The sequence below is a fragment of the Moschus berezovskii genome, chromosome 7 (genome assembly GCF_049115385.1).
Source record: "Moschus berezovskii isolate FMDL1 chromosome 7, NW_MosBer_1.0, whole genome shotgun sequence".
Lineage (NCBI taxonomy): Eukaryota > Metazoa > Chordata > Mammalia > Artiodactyla > Moschidae > Moschus > Moschus berezovskii.
In genome coordinates, this window is record NC_142466.1 from 10,973,882 (window position 1) to 10,979,881 (window position 6,000).

Sequence of the window (6,000 nt, forward strand, 5' to 3'; positions counted from 1 at the left end):
GATTTTGAATGGTACATTTAACATTTCTAGACTTTTAGTTGACAGTAAAGTGACATTTGGGGGACAACCTGTATAATTCTGTGACTATGTGATCATGCTATGCTAAGTCGCTTCAGTTGTGTCCGACTTTTTGTGACCTTGTGGACGGTAGCCTGCCAGGCTCCTCTTGGGATTTTCCAAGCAAGAATACTGGAGTGAGTTGTCATTTCCTTCTCCACTATGTGTGTGTGTTTGTTGTTTAGTCGCTAAGTTGTGTCCAGCTCTTCTAAGACCCCATGGAGTGTAGCCTGCCAGGCTCTTCTATCCTTGGGATTTCCCAGGCAAGAATACTGGAGTGGGTTGCCACTTCTTTATCCAATGTGATCATAATATGAGGAATATTTTAATATTAACAATTGTTAGGTGGTTAAGAGATTATAATATTAAAAGATAAATAACTTAGTTCCAGGAAATCCTTTGGTTATAAGTACCAATAAGTATGAGCCCAGTTATTTCAGAATTTGTTGAAGAATTTTACAGCTACTCAAATGTACTAAAATATATAGAACAAATTTTGGATTATACACTACTGTTCAGTCATCCTAGTCTTCTGGTAAAATGATTTTACCAGGGTTTTTTCCACTAGATGATACCAGTATATCACTTTATTTGCCAAACTTTGCCTGAATTCAGCATCTCACAAACTGTAAACAGTGAAAATATTTAGCAGTAAATTAATTATGAGCTAAGATCAAAGCTGTTTTAAAATTTGTCCCCTATCCTATAAATATAAATAGCTGGCAGGATTGTGTAGAAGTGTTCTGGGTTGTACTGCCTATTGAAATTCATGTCATTTACTCAGTTATCCTAAAAATATGTATTTTTCATAATCTAATCATCAAATCAGACTAGAAAACCTTGAGGAAAGGAAAATATATACATTTTTTGTATCTCCCCCTCACACACACAAAGCAGTGAATAATTTCTCAATCATTACTATTAATTTTATTAATTTATCAACTCATCATTACCTGGTGATATACTTACTTAGTTGTGTCTTGACACTTTGTGACTCTATGGACTGTGGCTTGCCAGGCTTCTCTGTTCATGGGATTTTCCCAGCAAGAATGCTGGAATGGCTTGCCATTTCCTACTCCAAGGGATCTTCCCGACCCAGGGATCGAACTCCAGTTTCCTTAGTGTCCTGCAGTGCAGGTGGATTCTTTATCACTGAGCCACCGGAGAAGCTCCTCAACTCATAGTCACAATTAAGTATACTTTCCATGAGGTAAGTTCCTTATAAAATAATTGTTGTTCTTTCAAGTTGCATAGTTAATATGAAAAACAGAAAGCTATTAATTGCTCTGCAACACATACTGGTTTCTGAAAGATGAATCGTACCGTGGAGTTTAATATTTTCAAGTTGTTTCAAAGGCAATGAGAGAAGGATAAGCATAATAAAGTGTTATCACATGGGTACATCCACTTGTGAGTAGACTACAGTAGAACAGTTCTGAGGCCTAACTGTTCAGTGAGTCAACTTAGTGATGTCACTCAACAGTACATTTTTGAAGAAATGAAAATGCAGGTTAAGAAAAAACAAAAACCTCTTCTGCTGCTAGCATTTTCAGTGACAAATGATAAGAAAATGAAGTTATTTATTTTTCTTAAAAAAAAACACAAAAACACTATTACTTTTGTGAATTAGTGTGAACTAAATGTCCACCAAAAGAGCAGAAATGAATCTTTGATAGTCTTTCAAGGATATGGGGACAGAGACTACTAGGACCTTGAGCAAAAGCCCATGTGACAATATCCAAGGGTCAGGAGTGAGCCAGATGTGAACTGTGTCTTACTAAGACTTTACAACACAGCCTGGATACATATGATTCAGTCCCTCATTGGATTGAGATACTCAGCCCCTTATCTCATAGAATAAAGGTCAAATCTCTGCTAGTAGAGGAGGTCATCTGGAGCAAATCATAATAAAAATGTGAAAACAAAAAACAGATAACATCTTAGGAACCAGAGGGAAAAGACAGTAAATTTTAAAAAGCAACACTCAGTCTGAATCCTGACTCTTCAACAGAACCATGAAATCTAGAATATCATAGAAAGACATCTTTAAATTACTAAAGAAAAAAACAACAACAAACTGCTAACCAAGTTCTATATGTAGAGAAAAAGCTTTCAAGAATCAAGCCAAAATAAGATGTTTTCAGACAAAAAAAGAAAAGCTCATAATTCATTTCCTGCAATCCTGCTTAAGGTAAATGGTCCTAAATCCTCAGGAGGAGAAAAAAATTATAGGCAAGGATAATTATGTAAATTTTAAGAGAATTATTTGTTTAATATAGAATAATAATGTCTTGTGGGTTTTTATCCTGGACTGGAAAAGGTCAGTTTTCATTGCAATCCCAAAGGTAATGCCAAAGAATGCTCAAAGTGAAAGTGGAGTCAATCAGTCGTGTCTGACTCTTTGCAACCCTGTGGACTGTAGCCCGACAGGCTCCTCTGTCCATTGGATTCTCCAGGCAAGAATACTGGAGTGGGTTGCCATTTCCTTCTCCAGGGGATCTTCCCAACCCAGGGATGGAACCCAGGTCTCCTACATTGCAGGCAGACACTTTATCCTCTGAGCCACCAAACTACCGCACAATTGCACTCATCTCACATGCTAGCAAAGCAATGCTCAAAATTCTCCAAGCCAGGCTTCAATAGTACATGAACCGTGAACTTCAAGATGTTCAAGCTGGATTTAGAAAAGTCAGAGGAACCAGAGATCAAATTGCCAACATCTGTTGGATCATTGAAAAAGCAAGAGAGTTCCAGAAAAATATCTATTTCTCCTTTACTGACTATGCCCAAACCTTTGACAGTGTGGATCACAACAAACTGGAAAATTCTTAAAGAGATGGGAATACCAGATCACCTGACCTCCTTCCTGAAAAATCTGTATGCAGGTCAGGAAGCATCAGTTAGAACTGGACATGGAACAATAGATTGGTTCCAAACTGGGAACGGAGTACATCAAGGCTGTATATTGTCAGCCTGCTTATTTAACTTATATGCAGAGTACATCTTGAGAAATGCCAGGCTGGATGAAGCACAAGCTAGAATCAAGATTTCTGGGAGAAGCAAAAAAAAAAAAAAAGATTTCTGGGAGAGATCTCTGTAACCTCAGATATGCAGATAACACCACCCTTATGGCAGAAAGTGAAGAACTACTAAAGAGCCTCTTGATGAAAGAGGAGAGTGAAAAAGTTGGCTTAAAACTCCACATTCAGAAATCTAAGATCATGGCATCCGGTCCCATTACTTCATGGCAAATAGATGGGGAAACAGTGACAGGCTTTATTTTCTTGGGCTCCAAAATCACTACAGATGGTCACTGCAGCCATGCAATTAAAAGATGCATGCTTCTTGGAAGAAAACCTATGACCAACCTAGACAGCATATTAAAAAGCAGAGACATTACTGTGCCAACAAAGGTCCGTCTAGTCAGAGCTATGATTTTTCCAGAAGTCATGTATGGATGTGAGAGTTGGAGCAAAGAATTGATGCTTTTGAACTGTGGTGTTGGAGAAGACTCCTGAGAGTCCCTTGGACTGCAGGAAGATCCAACCAGTCCTTCCTAAAGGATATATCAGTCCTGAATATTCATTGGAAGGACTGATGCTGAAACTGAAATTCCAATACTTTGGCCACCTGATGCAAAGAACTGACTCATTTGAAAAGACACTGATGCTGGGAAAGATTGAAGATGAGAAGGGGACGACCGAGGATGAGATGGTTGGGTGGCGTCACTGACTATGGACATGAGTTTGAGTAGGCTCCAGGAGTTGGGGATGGACAGGGAAGCCTGGTGTGCTGTAGTCCATGGGGTTGCAAAGAGCTGGACACAACTGAGGAATGAACTGAACTGTGAGTTTTTATAGCATGTAGAAGTAGACTCTGGGCTTCCCTGGTGGCTCAGTCGGTAAAGAATCCTCCTGCGATACAGGAGACCTGGGTTCGATCCCTGGATTGAGAACATCCCCTGGAGGAGGGCGTGGCAACCCACTCCAGTATTCTTGCCCAGAGAATCTCCTTGGACAGAGGATCCTGGTGGACTGCCATCCATGGGATCACAAAGAGGTGGATGTGACTGAGCGAATAAGCACAGCACATAAGTAGACTGTAAAAAGAGGACAAATAAATGGAGTTAAGTAGTAAGGATCTTCTGTCTGTCGTTCAGAAAATGATAAAAGTAATCATTTGTATTAAGCTGTAATATGCCTAGCATGCCTTCCTTTGGTTGGGGTCCTGGTTACAAAGATATTTCTCATGCTCGGTTAGTTGTGTCTGATTCTTTGCAGCCCTGCAGATTGTAGCCAGCCAGGCTCCACTGTCCATGGAATTTTTCAGGCAAGAATACGGCAGTGGGTTGCTATTTCCTCCTCTAGGACATCTTCCCGAGGGATCAAACCCGAGTCTCCTACATTGGCAGGTGGATTCTTTACCAGTGAACTACCTAGGAATCCCTACATAGGGATATATATGTATATATATACACACACATGGGATATATGTATATATATTTACATATGTACATATATAGATACATACATGTGCAAAAAATCATCCTCCTGTATGTAGGATTCAGTTCAGTTCAGTCGCTCAGTCATGTCCAACTCTTAGCGACCCCATGAACCACAGCACGCCAGGCCTCCCTGTCCATCACCAACTCCCGGAATTCACTCAAACTCATGTCCATCGAGTCAGTGATGCCATCCAGCCACCTCATTCTCTGTCTTCCCCGTCTCCTCCTACCCCCAATCGCTCCCAGCATCAGAGTCTTTTCCAGTGAGTCAACTCGTCACATGAGGTGGCCAAAGTATTGGAGCTTCAGCTTTAGCATCAGTCCTTCCAATGAACACCCAGGATTGATCTCCTCTAGAATGGACTGGTTGGATCTCCTTGCAGTTCAAGGGACTCTCAAGAGTCTTCTCCAGCACCACAGTTCAAAAGCATCAATTCTTCGGCGATCAGCCTTCCTCACAGTCCAACTCTCACATCCATACATGACCACGGGAAAAACCATTGCCTTGACTAGACGGACCTTGGTTGGCAAGGTAATGTCCCTGCTCTTTAATATGCTATCTAGGCTGGTCATAACTTTCCTTCCAAGGAGCAAGCGTCTTTTAATTTCATGGCTGCAATCAGCATCCGCAGTGATTTTGGAGCCCAAAAAAATAAAGTCTGACACGGTTTCCACTGTTTCCCCATCTACTTCCCATGAAGTGATGGGACCAGATGCCATGATCTTTGTTTTCTGAATGTTGAGCTTCAAGCCAAACTTTCACTCTCTTTCACTTTCATCAAGAGGCCTTTGAGTTCCTCTTCACTTTCTGCCATAAGGGTGGTGTCATCTGCATATCTGAGGTTATTGATATTTCTCCCGGCAATCTTATTCCAGCTTGTGCTTCTTCCAGCCCAGCGTTCCTCATGATGTACTGTGCATATAAATTAAATAAGCAGGGTAACAATATACAACCTTGACGTACTCCCTTTCCTATTTGGAACCAGTCTGTTGTTCCATGTCCAGTTCTAACTGTTGCTTCCTGACCTGCATACAGGTTTCTCAAGAGGCAGGTCAGGTGGTCTGGGATTCCCATCTCTTTCAGAATTTTCCACAGTTTATTGTGATCCACACAGTCAAAGGCCTTGGCATAGTCAATGAAGCAGAAATAGATGTTTCTCTGGAACTCTCTTGCTTTCTCCATAATCCAGCGGATGTTGGCAATTTGATCTCTGGTGCCTCTGCCTTTTCTAAAACCTGCTTGAACATCTGGAAGTTCACGATTCCCATATTGCTGAAGCCTAGCTTGGAGAATTTTGAGCATGACTTTACTAGCGTGTGAAATGAGTGCAATTGTGCGGTAGAGTGAGCATTCTTTGGCATTGCCTTTCTTTGGGATTGGAATGAAGACTGACCTTTTCCAGTCCTGTGGCCATTGCTGAGTTTTCCAAATTTGCTGG